Consider the following 24,245-nt stretch of genomic DNA (forward strand, 5'->3'; position numbering starts at 1 on the left):
TTAAACAATGAATGGGTTACCAATGAGATCAGAAAAGAAATCAAAAACATACTGAAAACAAGTGAAAATGAACACACAACAACCCCAAATCTCTGGGACACAGCAAAAGCAGTACTGAGAGAGAAGTTCATAGCACTACAGGCCTATCTCAAAAAACAATAAAAACTTTTAATAAATTATCCAACCCTACAATTTAAAGAATTAGAAAGAAAACAAGAAAAGCCCTAGTAAGCAGACTTAAGGAAATAATAAAGATTAGAGCAGAAAATAAATGACATAGAGACTATAAATAAATAAATAAATAAATAAATAAATAAATAAATAAATAAACAAACAAATAAACAAATGAAACCAAGAGCTGGTTCTTTGAAAGGATAGACAAGATTGGTGAACCATTAGCCAGACTCATCAAGAAACAAAGAGAGAGGACGCAAATAAGTAAAATCAGAAATGAAAGTGGTGATGTAACTACGGACACCACAGAAATACAAAGAATTGTAAGAAAATACTATGAACAATTAAATACTAACAAGTTGGAAAATGTAAATGAAATGGATAAATTCCTAAAAAAAAATACAATCTTCCAAAACTGAAACAGGAAGAATCAGAAAACCTGAATAGGCCAATAATAACTGATGAAATAAAATCAGTAATAAAAAAAACTCCCAGCAAACTAAAGTCCGGGTCAGATGATTTCACAGGGGAGTTTTATCAAACATTCAAAGAAGAATAAACAACTGTCCTTCTTAAGCAATTCCAAAAAAAAACAAAGGAGGAACACATCCAAGCTCTTTTTATAAGGCCAGCATTATCTTAATTCCAAAACCAAAGAAAGACACTACAAAGAAAGAGAATTATAGGCCAATATCCCTGATGAACATAGAGGCTAAAATCCTCAACTAAACATTAGCAAATTGCATCCAGCAATATATTAAAAAGATCGTATACCATGATCAAGTGGGATTTATTCTGGGGTTGCAAGGCTGGTACAAAATTCACAAATCAATAAAAGTGATACATCACATAAGCAAAACCTCTCTAATAAAATGGTAATATGCAAATTAACCAACACTCTGCTACATAAGCCACGCCCACCAGCCAATCAGAGCGAGTATGCAAATTAACCCCAATCCAAGATGGCTACAGCCACAGAGAGCAAGGTTTCCCAGGTAACAGAGTAAGCCAAGCTTTCCATAGCCGTTGCAGGCCTAAGCCTCCACTCAAGCTACAAAGTTTCAATTATAGAAGGTAAACAAATTCAAACAAATGGCGGCAGAATGGAGCTTGAGAGAGCAGGCCAGGGTTGCCGGTGGCAACAGGGGAAGCAAAGCTTTCCGCACACCCTGGCCTGGCTCACCCGCTTAAGGCTACAAAGTTTCAATTGTAGAAGGTGAATTAACTGCCACAGAAATGGCTGCCGGAGCCCCAGGCTTGGCTCCGCTCCAGGCTACAAAGTTTCAATTGTAGAAGGAAAATAAATTCAAGATACCAGGGCCTCCCCTTGGGTTGCCAGGGGGCGTGGCTGGCCTGCAAACCACCACAGGCCCCTCGCTCAGGCCGCCCCACACCCCAAGGGAACCCCAACCCTTATCTGTGACACCCTTCAAGGCAAACCAGCTGGCCCCCACCCATGCACCAGGCCTCTATCCTATCTAATAAAAGAGCAATATACAGATTGATCATCACTGCAACACACAATATAGCTGCCCCCATGTGGTCAAAGATCCTGCCCCCATGTGGACACAAGATGGCCACCACAAGATGGCCAGCAGGAGAGGGTAGTTGGGAGGCACCCGGCCTGCAAGGGAGGGCAGTTGTGAGGGACCAGGCGTGCAAGGGAGGGCAGTTGAGAGGGACCAGGCTTGCAAGGGAGGGCAGTTGGAGGTGATCAACCCTGCAGGAGAGGGCAGTTAGGGGTGACCAGGCTGGCAGAGGAGGGAAGTTGGGGGCAAACAGGCTGGCAGGGGAGCAGTTAAGCATCAACCAGGCTGGCAGCAGAGTGGTTAGGGGGTGATCAGGCTGGCAGGCAGAAGCGGTTAGGGGCAATCAGGAAGGCAGGCAGGCAAGCAGTTGGGAGCCAGCAGTCCTGGATTGTGAGAGGGATGTCCGACTGCCCGTTTAGGCCCGATCCTGGTGGGGTAAACAAATTGTCCGACTGCCCGTTTAGGCCCGATCCTGGTGGGATCGGGCCTAAACGGGCAGTCGGACATCCCTCTAGGAGTCCCAGATTGGAGAGGGTACAGGCTGGGCTGAGGGACAACCCCCTGCCGTGCACGAATTTCGTGCACCGGGCTTCTAGTTGAAAGATAAAGATCACATGATCATATCAATAGATGCAGAAAAAAACATTTCAACACACATTTTTTAAAATTTTAATTTTATTATTACTAGAGGCCCAGTGCACAAAAATTCATGCACTCAGGTGGGAGGGAGGGGCGTTCCATCAGCCCAGCCTGTGCCCTCTTGAGGTCCAGGACCCCTAGGGGGATGTCCACCTGCCGGCTAAGGCTCACTCCCTGGGGAATTGGGCCTAAGCTGGCACTCAAACATTCCTCTGGCAGCCCAGGAGCCCTTGGGGATGTCCGACTGTGACTTAGGGCTGCTCCTAAGTTGCAGTCGGACAGGGAGCAATAAGACATCCTTAGCTCTGCCGAGGAGGCTGGAGAGGCTCCTTCCACCACCTCTGTGCTTGCAGCTGTCAGCCCGGCTTCTGGCTGAGCAGAGCGCCCTCTGTGGAAGCACACTGACCACCTTGGGGCAGCACCTGCATTGACCATCTGCCCCCTGGTGGTCAGTATGCATCATAGCAATCTGTCAATCCCGGTCTTTACACCATTCAAGTCAATTTCCATATTACCTTTTTATTATATAGGATTTTTTAACCCTCACCTGAGGATACATTTTCATTGATTTTTAGAGAATGGAAGAGAGCGGGAAAGACAAAGAGAAACATTGGTGTGAGAGAAACACATCGATTTGCTGTCTCCCACACATGCCACAACCAGGGCCAGAGAGGAGCCTGCAACTAAGGTACATGCCCATGACCAGAATTGAACCTGGGACCCTTTATTCCTTAGGCCGATGCTCTATATACTGAGCCAAACCAGCTAGGGCCCCACACCCATTTTTGATAAAAACTACAGTAAAGTAGGAATAGAGGGAACATATCTCAACATGATAAAGGCCATACATGACAAACCTACAGCGAACATCTTGTTCATTGCACAAAAACTACAACCATTTCCCCTAAGAACAGGAACAAGACAGGGATGTCCACTTTTACCACTCTTATTCATCATAGTACTGGAAGTCCTAGCCACAGCGATCAGACAAGAACAAGAAATAAAAGGCATCCAAATTGGAAAGGAGGAAGTAAAACTCATTATTTGCAGATAACATGACATTGTACATAGAAAACCCTAATGACTCCATCAAAAAACTACTAGATTTAGTAAATTAATTTGGCAGGATACAAAACCAAAAATCAATGGCCTTTTTTATAGAACAATGAATTCTCAGAAAGAGGAACTAAAAAACAATCCCATTTATCAGTGCAACAACAACAAAAAATAAGATACTTAGGAATACAGTTAACTGGTGAGGTAAAACACTTGTACTTGGAAAATACAGGACATTGAAAAAAGAGATAGAAGAAGAAATAAATGAGTGGAAGAATATTCTGTGTTCATGGATTGCTAGAATCAACATCATTAAAATGTCCATACTACCCAAGGAAATCTACAGATTCAATGCAATCCCTATTGAAATACCAACAGCATATTTTACATATCTAGAACAAATATTCCAAAAATGTATATAGAACCAAAAAAGACCCCAAATAGCTGCAGCAATCTTGAGAAAGAAGAACAAAGTTGGAGGAATCACAATACTAGATATCAACTTATACTACAAAGCTACTGTAATCAAAACAGTCTGGTATTGGCACAAGAACGGGCATATAGATCAATGGAACAGAACAGAGATCCCAAAAGGTGACCCAAGCCAATACTGGTTAATAAAGTGGATTTTGTAATCACAGAAAATACAATAATTTCAAGAGAAATATTAAAAGTGCATTATTCATAGTAATGTCCATCGCTAGCTACACATTTCCCCCATCTTTCAGGTAATTTGTGGATACCTTCCCAATAGAACTTTTCTTGTTTTGAGGCAAACCATTCAGAGACCCAATTTTCCACTTCTTCATATGTTTTGAAGTGCTGCTCAGAAAGAGCTAGTGCCATCGATCAGAACAAGTGGTAATCTGAAGGAGAAAGGTCTGATGAATACAGCAGGTAGGTTAATACTTCCCAGGCAAGATCTTTTAAAGTATCTTTAACTGGTTTTAAAGTGTGTGATGGCGTATCATCATGAAACAAAATTACTTTGCCATGTCTTCTGGCACATTCTGGTCATTTCATGATCAAAGCATGGTTCAAATAGATCATTTGTTGTCAGTAGCGATCAGTATTAATGGTTTCACCTGGTTTTAGAAGCTCATAATACACCACACCTTCCTCATCCTACCAAACGCAGAGCATTGTCTTCTTTACAAAGCGATTTGGCCTTGCAGTCGATGTTGATGGTTGAACTGGATCAACCCATGATTTTGTGCATTTGGGATTATCAAAACAAATGCACTTTTCATCACCAGTCACAATTTGATACTAATGAAAAGTCATCAGTAAAATGTTGCTTCAATTTTGTGCCATTGAAGCAACATTTTACTGATGACTTTTCAGTTTCCCATTTGTCTTTCGTTCAGTTGATGTGGCACCCATTTTCCTCCCTTTAAAATCTTTCCCATTGCTTGTAAATGATCAGAAATTGTTTGCTGAGCAACGCTTAATCTTTCTGCATGTTGTTTCTGAGTTTGACATGCATCTTCATCCAATAATGCTTGTAATTGTTAGTCTTCAAACTTTTTCGGTTGACCTGGAGGTTCTTTGTCTTTCACATCGAAATCATCACTTTTAAAGCGTTTAAACCAGCGTTCACAAGTATCTTGAGATGGAGCATATTCACCATAAGCTTCCTGAAGTATACAATAACTTTCAGCATCACTTTTCTTCAAAATAAAATAATGAATTAAAACTTCCCACAAATGCTTTTTTTGGCACAAAATTTGACATTTTTAATCATAAAAATATCTATGATGTTAACACCTTCAGCAAATTTGACATATGGAATTTTGAAGCTTGCCATCAATACAACAAAATAGCATACATATGAATATCAACATATGTGTAACTCCATCTATTGAAAAAAATCCACATTAATAACTGGTACACCAAGTAGCACTTGACAAAGGAGGCAAGAGCATACAACGAAGTCAATTGAGTCTCTTCAATTAATGCTGTTGGGAAAATTGGACAGATACATGGAAAAAAAAATGAAACTAGACCACAATACAATACAGAAGAACAAAACTCAAAATAGATAAAAGACCTAAATGTAAGTTGGGAAACCATAAAAATCCTAGAAGAAATCTAGGCAGCAAAATCTCAGATATCTCTCATAACAATATGTTTATAGATACTTCTCTTAGGGCAGTGGTCGGCAAACTCATTAGTCAACAGAGCCAAATATCAACAGTACAATGATTGAAATTTCTTTTGAGAGCCAAAATTTTTAAACTTCTAACACCACTTCTTCAAAATAGACTTGCCCAGGCCGTGGTATTTTGTGGAAGAGCCACACTCAAGGGGCCAAAGAGCTGCATGTGGCTCGCGAGCCACAGTTTACCTACCATGGTACTAGGGCAAGGAAACTAAGGAGAAAAAAAACAAATGGGACTACATCAAAATAAAAAGCTTCTGCACAGCAAAATAATCCATTAACAGAACAAAAAGGGAGCCCACTGTATGGGAGAACATATTCGGCAATGATACATCTGATAAATGGTTAATATCCAAAATATATAAGGAACTCACACAAATTAACAAAAGGAAGACAAACAGTCCAATTTAAAAATGGGCAAAGGATCTAAATAGACACTTCTCCAAAGTGGATACACAAATGGCCAAGAGACATATGAAAAAATGCTCAGTCACTGATCATCAGAGAGATTCAAATTAAAATGACAATGAAATATCACCTCACACCTGTCAAAATGGCTACCTTCAACAAATCAACAAATGATAAGTGCTGTTGATGATGTGGAGAAAAGGGTACCCTAGTACACTGCTGATGGGGATGCCGACTGGTGCAGCCGTTATAATAAACAGTACGGGGTTTCCTCAAAAAATTAAATATGGAACTACCATTTGACCCAGTGATCCCACTTCTAGGAATGTATCTTAAGAAACCCAAAACACCAATCAGAAAGAATGTATGCACCTCTATGTTCATAGCAGCACTATTTACAATAGCTAAGATCTGGAAACAGCCCAAGTGCCCATCAGTAGATGAGTGGATAAAAAGCTGTGGTACATTTATACCATGGAATACTATGGAGCAGTAAAAATGAAGAATCTCTTACCTTTTAAGACAGCATGGAGGGACCTGGAGCATATCATGCTAAGTGAAATATGTCAGTTAGAGAAAGACAAGTATCACATGATCTCACTCATATGTGGAATCTAATTAACAAGATAAACCCATGAATGGAGTGGATCCAGAGACATGGAAGCATTGAACATAATGCAGAATCTTGGAGGGAAGGGGGAGAGGTGGGTTAGGTGAGAAGTAATCAACCAAAGACCTTGTATGAGTATATGCATAACCCATGGACACAGACAGGGGCCTGGTTAGGACCTGCTGTTGGGGATGGTGGTGAGCTGGAGGGGGTCTTAGGGGAAAAAGAGGACATATGCAATACTTCCACAATAAAGATTTTTTAAAAAGAATATACTAGTACAGTCTTAATATTAATATTCTCTGTGAAGTATAGATTGTCCCTCATAATTTGTTGCAGAAGAAGTTTATTTTCAAAGAATGAATAGTGGGAATCCTAATAACATACCTAAAACTCATGCTGATTTTAATGTATACAGGGCATTTACACACACATTATTGATGAAGAGATAGTCACAGCCTACATCACACTGTTAAATAGGATTTTGCAGTTCTGAGCATTAAGACTTCTCTCTCTTCATTTTCCCAATTTGAACATCTCTGTATACATGTGTGCATCTTTGGAAAAGACCAGTTTGAACCATGTTGTCATCCTTACTGTGCAATTCTGCAGCCCCTAAGCAAGTAGCCACAGGAGGTGTGTTCTTTGATCATGTTTTGCTGTAATAGCCATGTGTCTAAACTTCTCAGAGCAGATCTTGGTGCTGCATCAGATGTAGCCTGAACAATGTAGAAGTGTCACTGCTAAGTAGAAAGGTTGCATTCTGGTTGATGATTATACTCAACCAGGTACAGTTGACCCTCAAATAACATGGGGTTAAACTATGTGGGTCTATTTATATTTGGATTTATTTCAGGAAATACTGTAATTGTATTTTCTCTTCCTTATGATTTTCTTAATAACATTTTCTATTCTCTAGCTTACTTTATTGTAAAAATATAGTATATATCATATAAAATATGTGATAATCAACTATTATATTATCCATGAGGATTCTGGTCAACAACAGAGTATTATTAGTTAAGTTTTGGGGGAGTTTAAAGTCATATGTGGATTTTTGACTACATGAGGTGGGGGTGTCAGCTCTCCTAACCCCTGTGTTATTCAAGAGTCAATTGTATTTCCACACCACTTTAATAAAGGAAATTTACTAAATAAGTGAAATTTTGAGGTGACATTCTAAAACTTTTAAACTTTTAACCTGTAAGATTTATTCCATGTCTCCCAATAGTGCACTGAAATAGTCAATCATTGAAGGCCAGTGAACATTTATACAGGGCAAGGAGTAAATAATGCTGATTTTTTAATTTATTTCATTCTGCAACTTTTAAAACAAGTGAAAACTAGTAAAATATTATAGCGGATTGGCCTGTTATAAATTTCATTATTTTTACTTTTACTCAGAAGTTTAAGGCATGTATATCTAAAATCTACATATATATATATATATATATATATGGCCTAAGCGACCATTCGACCATTCGACCAGTAGCTGTGACGTTCACTGACCAGCAGGGGGCAGACACTCAATGCACAGGCATGAAAACATGGGACAGACTGATGAATCTCAGAGGGAAGGGGGAAGAGGGAGGGCAGGAAGAGATTAACCAAATATCTTACATGCATACTAGAGGCCCAGTGCACAGATTCGTGCACTGGTGGGGTCCCTGGGCCTGGCCTGCAGGGATTAAGCCAAATCTGTGCACCAGGCTTCCAACATCTCCCAAGGGGTCCCAGATTGCGAGATGGCACAGGCCAGGCCAAGGGACCCCACCAGTGCACAAATCAATGCACTGGGCTTCTAGTGATTATATGAAAATGAAAAGGGGGATGACTAGATATATACTTCAAGGCTCTCCTCAATGGATGACACTCTGTAAATGCTTTATGATTTCAAAGGCAAAAAAAGGGGAAGCTTTTAGCTAACAGTGACAACTGTTAAGACATGTCATAACTCTCACTTCCAAAATGGTGTCTAAATTTCCTGTGGAAATTTTCTTACAATTTTGAAAGGCCATTTATATCAAGCAAAAGGCTGGTATAGCACCAAGAACTCATCAGTCTTCCCTGATTTAGGGAAAGCCTTGAATCCTAGTGGCAAACCCAGGCATCAAGATGTCTGTCATATAATTTTGGGTAGAGACTTGCCTTTTTTAAGATTATAAAATCACTTCAGAGTGTGATTTGTTGCATTTGGACTGACTGCAGTTTGGGGATTATGGTATTCTCATTAATAACATTATTTTCCATGGATTTAACCAGGAGTGAATCTGTTCCTATTAACCATGTTTTGACAAAATAAGATTTACAATTTTTTTCTAACTTAAAAAAGTAATACATATCACTTTAGAAAACCTTATACAATATAAGAATTTATAGAGAAAAAAACAAAAATTATTTAGAATCCCACAACCTAGAAATAAACTATTGGTCTAGTGTAGTGAATTTTCTGCTTTCTTTTCTGTTTTTTTTCTATGTATTTTTGTTACCTTTCTTTGAAAAAGAAAAATGATAAATGCACTCATATAGCTTATATACTTGTATATCTTGATTCTTCCCCTGCCCATGTTTTCAGAAATATCTTATAGTTGCCTCTATGTTCTACTTTCATGGATATACTGTAATTTACTAAACTCTCATCTTGTTGGCTATTAAGGATGTTTCCAGTCTTTTTTGATATAGGAAAGTAAGGCTTCTAAAGATATGTAATACTGTAAATGGCAGAGATATTTTAAGGCTTTTGATACATTCTCCCAAGTGTTTTCTAGAAACATTGTATCAATTACTACTACAGGTAAGAAGACCTGATTTTCTCCACACAGTCCTGACATCTTCATAATTCTAAAATCTTTGCTAATTTGATGGATGAAAAAACATCCTGTTTTAATTTTCATTTTTGTGTTAGTGAAGTGAATGTTCTTTTTTATATTTATTCTATTGGCCATGTTTTAAAGAATATGCTTATGAACTTAAATATTTTGGTGACAATATTTTATTTAGACTCATCTTAGAACAAATAACTTTGATGTGTGTATAAGGCACATATTTATTTGATTCACTCAGCCTGGGCTCAGATTTGAAGGTGTTTATAAAAGTGGCACGTGAACATTTGTGGAGTCCTTGTGCTATGTGATGGGCACATTGTAAAGTACTATCCACCTTGGACTTGTATGTCTATTTCCTTCACCAGGTCAGGGAAGTTTTTCATCACTATTCTTTCAAATAAGTTTTCAATTTCTTGCTCTCTCTCTTCTTCTTCCGGCATCCTCATGTTGGGAATATTGATAAGCTAAGTTGTCCCAGAGGCTCCTTACACTGTCCTCGCTTTTCTTTTCTTTCTTTCTTTCTTTTTTTTTTTTTAATTCTTTTTTTTTTTTTTTTTTTTTTTTGCTGTTCTGATTGGATATTTTCTGTTTCCTTATCTTCCAAATCCCTGATTTGATGCTCTGCTTCATCTATTCTACTGTTAATTCCCTGTAATGTATCCTTCCTTTCAGTTATTGCATTCTTCATTTCTGATAGGTTCTTTATGTTTTCTATCTCCATTATGTTTCCTATTTCTTTGTTGAAGTTCTCACTGAAATATTTGAGCATCCTCATAACGAGTGTTTCGAACTTTGCAGCTAGTAGAGTGCTTGTCTGTTTTGTTTAGACCTTTTCTGGAGTTTTGTTCTATTCGGTTCAGCTAGATTTTAGGCATTTCTCAATAATGTTTGTTCTAAAAGTTAGTTGTAATTTTGATATGGTTGTGGGAAGATACGAGTACTGTGTTTACCTATATGCCATCTTGACTGGAACTCAGGTAATATACTTTTTAGAGTGTGGTATCTTATAGCCCCTAAAGTATAAATAGTAACTCTGCCTCATGACTTTCTCATTATACCAGTAGATTTCTAGTACTTCTTAACTTCTTTGATGACCATGTATGGTCTGTACTTGACCACAGGGTGTTTCTCTCAGTGGTTTTTCTAGTTCTGCATGTCAATATTTTGGTGCTACAAGATACCACCTGGACCTTCATAGGTCAATCATTCAGTAAAGACAGCAGATTATGCTTTCACTTGAGGAGAAAGAGTTTCCTTATACCAGAGGTGTCGAGGCTGGCCACCACTAGAACAGTATGTTGAACTGATCTCAGGGGGCCTTTGATCCTCCTGAGGACTAAGCCTGAGAAGACTTCTGAACTCCTGAAGCCACGCCATATACAGTAAGTACTAGACCACCTTTCAAAGACCAAGGTATACTACAGGAAGTGTCCCTAGATACCTTTGCCTTTAGTTTTAACTTACCAATTTGTAAGTTGAATCTTATACTTAGCAAGCAGCTCACAGATGACTAGAATCAAACACTGAGCTTTAACCAAAATATCAAATCTCTGACAGTGCTGCATTTCAGGCACTTTGTTTTGTTCTGACTCAGTTTCTCATTCCACCAACAATTAAGTTCCTGGTTGGTTTTCATGGCTCTTCTTCCTCATTCTTTCATAGTATAACAGGTACTTTCCACTATTGAGATGTTTGATAAATTATTTCAAGCACTGCTTATCAAGACCCCTTGTTCCTCCAAGATTAAGTCTCAGCTCTGCTTCAAGAACTGGCTAACATTTTAAAATTCTTTGAGATAGGTAAATCTAGGCTTGCCTTTCCCTTCACTGAACTTTTGTTGTTTACAAGGAATCTTTTTTTTTGCACAAACCTGGGAGACCATAAGCATGACTATGTAAGCCCAAAATATAAATCAATGTAATAATAAATATGAAAAATTACCATTGTGTCATGACCTCTAAATTCTTTTGTCAAAACATTAAAAACCCTCTTATTGTACAGCTGAAATCAATATAATAGCGTATGTCAACTGTAACTGAAAAAAATTTAACTCTCAGTAACAACTCTATTAGGAAATGAAATAATAATAAAACTAATATTTAGTACATGGTAAACTAAAACATTACAAACATTGAAAGTGTTTTATCAAGAGTGGTTTAAACAATTGCCTTCTTATCATATAACTCTGTATAGAAAGCAAGCATCCTTTCTATGCTTGGTGAATTGTCATACTCCTAAGTTCAGATCAGCTTCAAGGATTTATCCTTTGCATTTTTCAATATCATAAACTATCTCTAAGCTTTCCTTTCATGTAAAGTTTTTTTCCCCAGTCACTTCTTCCTCCCTCCCTCCCTCCCTCCCTCCCTCCCTCCCTCCCTCCCTCCCTCCCTCCCTTCTTTCTTTCTTTCTTTCTTTCTTTTCTTTCTTTCTTTCTTTCTTTTTTTCCTTCTTTCTGTCTAAAGATTTACATATGTCTCCTCCCACCCCAGGCAAGCCCTCACCACCTGTGTCTGTGTCCTTTAAAAAAAAATTTTATTTTTAAGAGAGAGGAATGAAGAGGTAGAGAGAGAGAGAGAGAGAGAGAGAGAGAGAGAGAGAGAGAGATGTTGATTAGCTGCCTTCCACATACACCCCGTACACCCCAACTGGGTATGGAGCTCACAACCCTGGTATGTGCCCTGACCAAGAATCAAACCAGTGACCTTTCAGTGCACAGGATGATGCTCAACCAACTGAGTCTCACTGGCCAGGGCCAGAGTCACTTCTTATGAAACATCCTCATTCTTTGTGTCACAACCTCCTCTGTGTCCTAATTTATGCCAATAAGTTCACACTTACTAAGTTTCCTTGGATGCATATCTAGAGTCTCTTGCATAGCAGTAGCATTGACATTCCCAAGTTAGCTCTTTCTTCTGTGATGTCATTTATGTTCTATTCGAATTTCAGTTTCAGCATTATCACTTTTCATTTCTTTGGGTTTTTACTTTTATTGCCCAGTTTCCTCTTTTGATTATCTGTTGTGAAATGTCACAGTGGTTTATCACTGGGAAACAGGAGGTAGCACAGCATATGCTTTGCTGTCTGTGCGTGAGGGGAATAGCAGATGTGCAGTGACCATCCCCACCAGCCTTTGAAAGAAGTGACAGGATTGGTCACTGATCATGATGCACATTTGTTATTTAGATAGTGATTTGTGGACAACTGAACAGATGGCAGTGAAGTTTGCATGTTATGCAATCAGTGAATATATTGTGGTACTAAAATTTGAGTTGTGATTTTAGGGGACTTGTATTATTTAACTAAATAAATGGTGGTATCTCAAATTCATGCATATCAGAACTGTGCAAAGCCAGGACTGCTGTAATTTATTTCAAACTTGTACAATCTAAGCATCTTTCATTTCATTTCCTAAGTTTGTAGTTCTTGCACAAAATTATTTCACAGGGACTTTAGATACTACTCAGAGGTATTTGGGTAGCTGTCCCTAAAGAAATCACTGTTGGGAGTTCAAGGGAAACATTCTCTATCACCACAGCCTTGAGATCCTGCTAACTCCTTGAAATCAAACTTAAGGACTAGCTTACTATTGAACGTAATTGGGCCATGCGAGCACATTTTAAAGAAGTAGTGGAACAGGCAATGTCTTTGTAGATTAGAAAACTTATTTTGAAGAAATTAGGACATATACTAATGTGCACTGAGAAATTTCTATCCAAGAAGGTAAAATATCCTATCATAAATATTATGACAAAGAATCATTCTGTGAACTGGTTGATGGCACCTATTTTTTTAAAACTATATTTCATTAATATTTTTACAGAGAGGAAAAGAGAGTTAGAAACCTCGATGAGAGAGAATCATCGATCAGCTGCTCCTGCACACCTCCTATCAGGGATGTGCCCACAACCAAGGTACATGCCCTTGACTGGAATCGAACCTGGGACCTTTTAGTCCACAGGCTGACACTCTATCCACTGAGCCAAACCAGTCAGGGCTGATGGCACCTATTAATAGAACTTTGTTATTAAATTTACTCTGAATTTTATTAAATAATATTGAACTCCCAGTGCTTTTTCTTGGTTGCATCCACATAATTATTACACTCTCCTATTAAATAACAATGATTTTATTTTAGAAGGAACTGAAGGAAACCATGGCTCAGCAATATATTCTTCTGTAGGTATTAGTTGCTATTTCTTTGACCCTTTCCAAACTCAACCACCCCAACTTGCTGCATACACTCTGAAGTTATGGCATCATCCACAAGAACAGGGAACATTTGTAACCAAGAAATGTGTATTGGACAGCCTCCTCTTTAACCTTTTATATTCAAGGTGCTTGCTGCACAAAGCCTGGGATCTTTTGTTTCTGGGTCCTGTAGACTGAGAATGTAATTTCTAGTTATGATTTATTTTCACAAAATTGTGTCATCAAAGCAAGTTGGACAGAGTATGAAGTTTATAATGATATTATTAGATGCCTAGTGCATGAAATTCGTGCACGGGAGGGAGGGCACCCTCAGTCCAGTCTGCACCCTCTCTAATCCGGGACCCCTCGGGGGATGTCCAACTGCCAGTTTAGGCCCAATCCTGCAGGACTTCTGGCTCCTAACCATCTGCCTGCCTGCCTGCCTGATCACCCCTAACTGCCTCTGCCTGCTGGCCTGATGCCCCTAACTGCTCTCCCTAGCTGGCCTAATCACCCCCTAACTGCTCTTCCTGGTCAGCCTAATAACCACTTAACTGCTCTCCCTTGCTGGCCTGATCACCCCTAACCACCTCTGCCTCGGCCACCTCTGGCTTTGTCCAGAAGACATCCAGTCTAATTAGCATATTACCCTTTTATTAGTATAGATTTTACTTGCCTTCTAGCAAGTAACCAGGTTATCATTGGTATTAATATTCCTTTTCCACAGCACCATTTTCATGAAAATTTCTGGTTTTTTTTTTTAATGAGTGTTCTAAGTATTTTAAAAATAGTGTTTTAAATTTAAATAATTTTACAATTTGAAATTGTAATTTTATTCTAAAAGTTATCATCTATGATTTATCCTGCATTGAAGACAATATTGATTTTCAGCTCAATAAATACCAAAATAATCTTAAAATGACTTTCTGAAAGTTATCAGAAAATAGCACAATAATAATAAAATCAAATACATCTACCCTTTATGATGTATTGTGTGTATATATATATATATATATATATATATATATATATATTGATTTCAGAGAGAAAGGGAGAGGGACAGGGAGATAGAAACATCAATGATGAGAGAGAATCATTAATAAGCTGCCTCCTGCATGCCCCATACTGGGGATCGAGCCCACAACCTGGGCATGTGCCCTTGACCGGAATCAAAACCTGGACCCTTCAGTCTGAAGGCTGATGCTCTATCCACTGAGCCAAACCTGCGAGGGCTATGATTTATTCTTAATCTGAAATGCATTATAGCTCACTGGCTAGCCTTTTTGTATCATCATCAAATCACTAATCACTTAGTGAGGGAACATATAGCAGTCATTTCTTTGAGCAGGCATTTAATTATTGGAATTTGGGGTTTTGTTCCTAGGTCTATAGGAGCTTATCAAATTCTGTCTTCAAAGTTTCATAAATACTAAGATGACAGTTATCATTTAATCTTAAAATTGACCTGCTAATTGCACTAGATTTCATCAAGCACAACCTGCATTCTGTCTTTTATGTGATTTATATTAGTGACAAGGAAACGAGAATTATTACTGAACTATCTGTTTTTAACATTAGCTGTTTCTTCACATGACTTAGAGGGACATGCCATTTCTTCAATCATGTGAACTTGAAAGATTACATACAGGGACTGAAGGCTACAGCAGTCCCACACCTTTTATTTAACTGTGGAAGATCTGGGAGTAACATTTCTGGCCACTCACTCCTCCCCTGCCCCAAACACAGACACTCACTCACACATTAGAACTAAGGGTCTTGAGACAGCATTTGGAATAGTGATCATCACATAGTAGGTGCTCAATCAATTCTTGAATAAAGTAATCTACTTGTACCTTTATTTGGTTGAGATGGACTAATAAAAGGTCCTGGTACATTGTAACTACACAGTAAATATTTGTAGAATAAATGAAGGACACAACCTAGCTCATTCTGAGATGTAGCTAGCTAAGTTTAGTTATTTTATCCTACCTAATAAAAGAATAATATGCAAATTGACTGCACCTTCACTATGCCCAAGCCACGCCCACCAGCCAATCAGAGCGAGTATGCAAATTAACCCAACAAAGATGGCACTTAATTTGCATATGCAGGCGCTGATTGGCCTGGTTCCCGGAAACATCTTCAGAACCCAGGCCTCTCCTAGCCTATAGGCCCGTAGGCCCTGAGCAGCAGGGGTCACAGAACACCCCCTGGCCACTTGGAGCCTATGAGTGCAGGCGCCAAGCAGCTGGGGGTGGGGCGGGAATGTCCCCACATCACCATAGTGACGCCTGTGGTCTCAGGCCAGCAGCGGCGCTGACACCCATGCAGCGATCAGGCCCCGCCACCAGCCTGGGGTCTCAAGCTGGCAGCGGCGTGCAGACCCATGCAGTGATCCCCTCCTGGCCCAGCCTGGGTTCTCAGCCACTGAGTCACACCAGCCAGGCAGATGTGGAGGAATCTTAAATGTTTCTTTTTTATATATATATTTTATTGATGTTTTACAGAGAGGAAGGGAAAGGGATAGAGAGCTACAAACATCTATGAGAGAGAAATATCAATCAGCTGCCTTCTGCACAGTCCCCACTGCGTATATGCCCCCAAGAAAGGTACATGGCCTTGACTGGAATTGAACCTGGGACCCTTGAGTCTGCAGGCCGTTGCTTCATCTACTGAGCCAAACCAGTTAGGGCTGTCCAATATATTAAAGAAAAAACCCTATCTAATAAAGAGGGAATATGCAGGGGAGGGCATTTGGGGGTGACCAGGCTGTCAGGGGAGGGCAGTTGGGGACGATCAGGCCGGCAGGAGAGCAGTTAGGCGTCGATCAGGCTGGCAGGGAGTGGTTAGGGGGTGATCATGCTGGCAGGCAGAAGCAGTTAGGGGCAATCAGGCAGGCAGGTGAGCAGTTGGGAGCCAGCAGTCCAGGATTGTGAGAGGGATGTCCGACTGCCTGTTTAGGCCTGGCAATCAAACATCCCCCAAGGGGTCCCAGATTAGAGAGGGTACAGGTTGGGCTGAGGGACACACACACCCATGCACGAATTTCGTGCACCGGGCCCCTAGTAGATAGTATAAAAGGGAAAACTTTAGAACTCTTAAGTTTTTCACAAAAATCTAATATTGTCTACCAATGATTTTGGTTTTCCTGTATTAGGTAGCACTAAGGTTATAAGTTTTGTTTAAAAATGTAAACACTGACAACACCACATGATGGTGAGCATGTGGAGCAATAGGAACCTTTCACATTGCTGGTGGGAACGCAAAATGGTACAAGCACTCTGGAAGACAGTTTGGCAATTTTTTACAAAATTATCTTTTACATGGTGATCCAGCAATTGTGCTCATTGGTATCTATCCAAAAGGAGTTGAAAACTTATGCACATGAATATTTATAGCAGCTTATATATGATTGCCAAAACTTGGAAGCAACCAAGATGTTTTCAGTAGGTGAGTGGCAACATGCACTGTGATACATCCAGATAAAAAGAAATGAGCTATCGAGCTATGAAAGGACACGGAGAAACCTTAAGTGCATATTACTAAGTGAAAGAAGCCAATCTGAAAAGTCTACATACTGTATGTTTCCAACTACAAGACATCCTGGAAAAGGCAAAATGGTGGAGACAATGAAAACACCAGTCATTCCTAGAAGTGGGTGCAGGCAGAATGCACAGGCAGAGCACAGAGGATTTTAACGGTAGTGACAATACTCTGTATCAGTGATGGGCAACCTTTTGAGCTTGGTGTGTCAAACTTCACTAAAAAACTGAGCATAACTCGGGTAGTGTGTCACTTTGAGGAAAAAACATTATTTTGCAAATGTTTCATCCTCAGGAGCAGCATATGTCTCATCCTCGGCATACGGCCGCCTCAGTGGCCGCGTGTCATCAGAAATGGCTAAGCATGTCAGTGCTGACACACTTGTCATAGGTTCGCCATCACTGCTCTGTATGATACTATGATGATGGATAGATGTCATTTTGCATTTGCCCAAGCCCATAAAATGTACAAACCCTAAGGCAAACTATGGACTTTGGGTAATTATGATGCGTCAATGTAGGTTCATCTTGGTAAAAATTGCATCATTCTGGTGGCTGATGTTGATGATGGGGCAGTTATGCATGTGTGGGGGCAGGGAGTATAGGGGGGTGGTCTTTACCTCCCTTAAATTTTATTGTAAATCGAAAACAGTGCTTTAAAATGATTTAAAATGTGTAAATACTGTTATTTCTCATATTTTATTTTGTGTGTTGATTTCAATACTTTTAGTTGAGGGGAATCTTTTAAAGCATACATATTTTTAAAATTACATCGTCTTGCCAAAAAGCCTGAAAATCATACTAGGAAGTTTGATAAGAGCCCATTAAGAACACATTAAATTACCTTTATCTTAATGCTAAGTGTTTGTGGAGTTACTTGAATTTATTTTCTTTGTTTACATTTAAAATTTTTATAGATGTGACAAATAAGGATAAATATACCTATTAAAGGACAAATAAAGATCACCAAAAATAGGTTCCTTGTGATTACTGAGTCTATGGCAAATATATCAGATTGCAACCCCTTTTCTCTGCACTGAAAAAAATATCAACTGGACTATAAAATACCTTCTCCCTACTTTCTGTGGGATGTGCTAAAATGTGGCCACTGTGGCAAAGGAAATAAGTCAAAAGAAACTCATTTTAAATGATTCCCTAAACAAAACATGAAGATAGATCCTCTCTCACTGCCTGTGATTATTTAAGTAGATTTCACTAATATATTTGTTAGAAATAGTTGCTTAATTTATGGGAGTTGGAAGTAGCCTTGGAAATATTTAGTAGTTGAACCTATCAACAGAAACTAAAACTACCTCCAATGTTTATATGCAAAGGTTTTGAAAAGGTTGTTCTATAGTAAAACACTGTCAATCATAGTATTTTATGGTGTTTTATTTCTGTTGTTACTATTGGTAAGCCTGAAGAGGTTGAATTTTATATGAGAATCAAACTCTTATTAAGTCAGCCTTTTTGCATGAACTTCTACTGTAGTCTAAAAGTGAATTCTTGCTGCTTGATCTTAGTAGTTCTTTTATGTATTCAATTAAGCCTGGGAGAGTATCTTTTGAATGTTTAATTGTGAAGTGCATTTGAAACAGCTTCTGTTTCATAACTCTTTTGTAGAACTTTCAATCTCTATTACATAACAATGTGCATTGAATTGAATGGAAAACTTGACATATGTCTAGAGAAAGTTTATTTTTCTATCTATGTCTGTGCCTTTTGTAACCTATACACTGAATTTTATCCTCACTAGTGTTTGAGTCTAGAAAATAGGAAGTCTGTGCCCTATTCTAAGGCGGGGACATGACTGAGTCATGGTCACAACTTACGTAACTGAGGGGTAAGTTCCAAGCCGGATGGATCAAATGAAAGCTTGGGGAACTTGCCATATTGTTTTTCACTCTTTCCTGATTAATGTGGATTTCAGTTACTCAGCTTCAGGATTGATGATTGATTACCTCTCCATCCCCCCTAATGAGAATAAAGTGGAGGTTTACAATCTAAAGTACGGATATGTAGTGTTTCAGGTGCCATAGGTTATCATATAACCCTAAGGTATAATACCTTAAATAGATGTTAGCATGGTCATTTACAGGATTATTTGTTGTTCTTACTGTATTTAATTTGTCATTTTAGTGGAAGCAAACTTAATGCTAAATATAACATTTTTAAAAATTGCCCTCTCAGGATATTAATTAGTGGCCTGGATAAAACAAAACAGAATTTCAGTCATGCCCTGTTTCTCTCTGCTATCCAGTCTGTTTTTAGATTACTTTAACAACTTTTATGGTAAAAAGTTAATTTTACTATTAACCAAAATAAAACCGCTAACATGAAGATATAGTAAAATAAATAATATTTTTAGACATATCCATTACATTATTCTTTCCAGAAGATACCAGGTACTTGGAAATAGAGTTAATGAGTCCTATTGAGTATTTATAGTTTATTTTTATGAAATTACTAGGTGCCCAGTGCACGTATTCATGCACCTTGAAGGAACTGTGGGCTGCTAGGCTGCAGTGGGCACAGGGGTGGGTCTCAGCCCATCCTCTGTGCCCCTGCCCGGCCTCTCCCACCACAGCCCCCGGCCCTTGTCTTCCAGCAGCCCCACTCCACCACCACTCCTCCCACATACTGACAGCACAGGCCCCAACTGTTCCCTGCTACCAGTGGGTGCGAGTGGTGGCTGCTGCCCCAATCTCCCCTCAGGATCAGGGAGAGGTGGAGAAGCCTTCAGGGGTTAATGGGGCCAGCAGCCACCACTCATAAATGCTGATGGTGCCGAGTGATCAGGACTGGCGCTGGGTACTGGCTGTGGGTACGACTGGAGTTGGCTCTGGCAGTGGGTGCAAATGGCAGCTCCAGCATGGGCAGTGGGTGTGAGCGGGGCCGTTGCCAGAAACAGGTGCAAGCAGCAGCTGCTGGCCTCGATTGCCCCTCAGGAGCAGGGGGAGGTGGAGAAGCCCTGAGGAGCAATTGGGGCCGGCAGCAGCCCCTCACACCCACTGACAGCACCAAGCATCAGGCACTGGCAGCCGGTACAAGTGGCAGCTCTGGTGCCAACAGCAGGTATAAGCACCTGGCGGGACCACGGCATGGGGGAGTAAAGAATTTTCAGTAACCACTAGAGGCTCGCCCCAATGACAGTGACAGTGCCCCATCTTGGTCTGGTGCCCCCACACACCTGCTCCATCATCCTGCCATAGCCAATGCCCGACATGTTCTGCACATGCCCCGTGGTGGTCAGCGCATGTCATAGTGACAGTTTGTTTGGTTATTCGGTTGTCCTGCCATTTGGTCTATTTGCATATTAGGGTTTTATATATATACAAGGGACCCGGTGCACAAAATTTGTGCAAGGGGGGTTCCCTCAGCCCAACCTGCACCCTCTCCAATTGGGGACCTCCGATCCTGTGGGATCGGGCCTAAACTGGAGGGTGGGATTAGGCCTAAACCGGCAGTCGGACATCCATCTTGCAATCTGGGACTGCTGGCTTCTAACCACTCAACTGCCTTCCTGCCTGATCACCCCTAACTGCTCTCCCCTGCTGACCTGATCTTGCCCCCAAGTGTCCTCCCCTTAGGCCTGATTGCCCCTAAACCCCTGCCATCCTGATCTCACACCCAACTGCCCTCCTCTGCTGGCCTGATTGCCCCTAACTCTGCCTTGACCCCCACCACCATGGCTTTGCCTGGAAGGAAGTCGGATGTCTGGAAGATGGCCGGTTGACCTGGTCTAATTAGCATATTATCCTTTTAATAGTTTAGATAGATTATATAGGATAGGATTGCTTAAATGGGGGTGGGGGTGGGGAAGAGCCTTTTTCAACAGGAGGAGATGCTCTTGGCAGACAAAAACACATAATCCCTATATCTGGACTAATAGCCAGCCATATGCACTATACTACCAAACCAGTCATGAAAAAATTGAACTGCTTTCTTCATCTTACACCAAATAGATGTTGTCCTTAAAACCCCTCCTCAGTCCCCACCTTAGGTTTTGCCTTCGAAGTTCACCCAGATTTGGTTCTGATTGGTTGGTTTCTATGCCAGTCAGTGTCAAAAGTTCCACCTCCTAGGCAGCCATTGGCTCCTGGCACTTCACACAGATTTGGTTCTGATTGGTCGGTTTCTATACCAGTCAGTGTCTCCTTGACAATCTCTGGGCCTGATCAAAGAGGTAGGGCTGATCAGAAGCCCCAGAGGAGGCCAGGAGAGAAACAGGCTTGGCTGCTGCTGAACCCAGGAGAAAAAAGAGAGAGGAAACGGCTGATCAACAGCTGCCACATAGGCTGGGGATCAGACCCTGCCTCTCTTGGCAGGACTCTCTCTAGGCCTGATTCACAGCCCCCTCGGCAGTCAATGCTGGGTCACTGCACCAGCACTGGCTCCAATCAGTGTTGGGTCGCCACAGCAACCCAGCACTGACTTCGGGTGTTCAGTCAATCCTTGGTCCTTATGGACCCTGGCTCTTTATATATATACTAGAAGCCCGGTGCACGAAATTCGAGCATGGCAGGGGGTTCTCCCTCAGCCCAGCCTGTACCCTCTCCAATCTGGGACTCCTGGAGGGATGTCCCTGGGATCGGGCCTAAACGGGCAGTCGGACATCCCCCTCACAATCCAGGACTGCTGGCTCCCAACTGCTTGCCTGCCTGCCTTCCTGATTGCCCCTAACCGCTTCTGCCTGCCAGCCTGATCACCCCCTAACCACTCCGCTGCCAGCCTGGTTGATGCTTAACTGCTCCCCTGCCAGCCTGTTTGCCCCCAACTTCCCACCTCTGCCAGCCTGGTCACCCCTAACTGCCCTCTCCTGCAGGGTTGATCACCTCCAACTGCCCTCCCTTGCAAGCCTGGTCCCTCTCAACTGCCCTCCCTTGCACGCCTGGTCCCTCACAACTGCCCTCCCTTGCAGGCCGGGTGCCTCCCTACTGTCCTCTCCTGCTGGCCATCTTGTAGTGGCCATCTTGTGTCCACATGGGGGCAGGATCTTTGACCACATGGGGGCAGCTATATTGTGTGTTGCAGTGATGATCAATCTGTATATTACTCTTTTATTAGATAGGATAGAGGCCTGGTGCATGGGTGGGGGCCAGCTGGTTTGCCCTGAAGGGTGTCACAGATAAGGGTGGGGGTCCCTTGGGGTGTGGGGCGGCCTGAGCGAGGGGCCTGTGGTGGTTTGCAGGCTGGCCACGCCCCCTGGCAACGCAATCGGAGGCCCTGGTATCTGGAATTTATTTTCCTTCTACAATTGAAACTTTGTAGCCTGGGGCGGCAGCCATTTCTGTGGCAGTTAATTCACCTTCTACAATTGAAACTTTGTAGCCTTAAGCAGGTGAGCCCGGCCAGGGTGTGCAGAAAGCTTTGCTTCCCCTGTTGCCACCGGCAACCCTGGCCTGCTCTCTCAAGCTCCATTCTGCCACCACTCCTCAGGGGACATTTCACAATTGATTTATACAATCGGGGCTGTTACTGGCATGCAGTTTGGAGGGAGGCAGGGATGCTACTAAACCTTCTGAATGTGCAGAGCAGCCCCCTTCCGCCCTAAAGATTTATCTGGCCCTAATGTTAATAATGCCCCAATTGAGAAAGCATGGTGTATACGACTTCATCTTTAAGGTGTAAGGTAATAAAAGCATCACCCATAAATTTAGCATCCATATATATACTGCCATGACACTGTTTAGACATTGACAGACTTATGAAAAAGATTTGAGGTGGCTGGACATGATACAACTGAGTTATTACTCAAAGGTTATTCAATTATAGGAAGTTATCAGTTTGTCTCTGCACTTTTTAAGTTACAGAAATGGCTTCACTTCTTGAGATTGAGTTCATGGAATTCTTTGTGTGTGTGTGTGTTTTTTTTTCTTTCAAGTACTTAAATATAATTCCAATATTACGAAGGAGAAAATCATCATTTTATCTGTGGCTGGACTAATTCTCAGTATATTAGTCATTGTTGGAATCATTTTCTTCATCCCAGGTAAGATGTGAAGTTAAGTTACTGTGAGAGAAGTCATGGTTGATAAGGTTGAGAACATTGTGGGGGGTGGAACTCTAGGGGAGAATCCTTTCCTTGCTTCTTCTGTTTTCTGGTGTTTGCTGGCAACTGGCAACTCCTTGGCCTGTGGCAGCATAACTCCAATTCCACTCTGTTAAAACTCCTGTGCTTCTCTCTTCCAAAGACACTTATCATTTAGGCCCCATCTCGTAAACCTAAGGTAAGTTCCTTCTTTCAAGAACCTAAACTAATTCATATAATGTAATGCTCATTCTTTGGCTGTATAAATTAACATTCACAGCTTCCGGGAATTAGGCGGTAGGCAGATCTTCAGGGCCACCATTCAACCCACTGCAAAGGCAAACTTCACAGGCCAAGACATGGAAGTGGGAATGAACATGGGAAACAAATCAATCTGAAACTGCATTTGCCTTTGGAGGATGGGAATGGGATTGGAGAATAAGGGTATGCAGCACATGGAAAGAACAGCTGGGATAGGCTGGGACTCAAAGTGTAGACAGTAGAAAGCCTTCATTTTATTAACAGAATACAATATGGGTCTAATGTTTAGGAACAGAAATTTGGCAGCTCTCTTTGCAGCTGGAGTTAGTGAGGGTATCAGGAGGAAAGAGATGAATTAAGAAGACAACTACAAAGAATGGCTATTTTGACTTTAGGACAGATTGAATACAGCAAATGAAGGGATTGGTAAGAGGCTCCAAGGTATTTAAGAAGGAGAAAAAGCCAATTGAAGGTTTTGACTTGTTGAGACTTAGCTGTGGACATTTAAATGTCTTCAGTTTGGTCTTAAATCAAAAAATTGTCACTTATTTTGTGTGAGGTTGTAGGGTAAGCATTTATTTTTAAACGTTCTGCAGTTTATAAGAGTAGTATTGAGATGAATACATTTAATGAATTAAGTACTTTAACTTCCCACAGAGTAAAAAGTATGTAGGAAAATATTTTAAATGTTAATTTTATTTATCAACAGGTGACTATTCAACAACGAGGGCCAGTGGACTTGGTTTAATTGTAATACCTACAGTAATATTAATATTACTTCAGATCTCTATGTTTATTATAGGTAAGTATTTGTTGTTTTA

This window comes from Cnephaeus nilssonii, assembly GCF_951640355.1.
Source record: "Cnephaeus nilssonii genome assembly, chromosome: 3".
NCBI classification, from domain to species: domain Eukaryota; kingdom Metazoa; phylum Chordata; class Mammalia; order Chiroptera; family Vespertilionidae; genus Cnephaeus; species Cnephaeus nilssonii.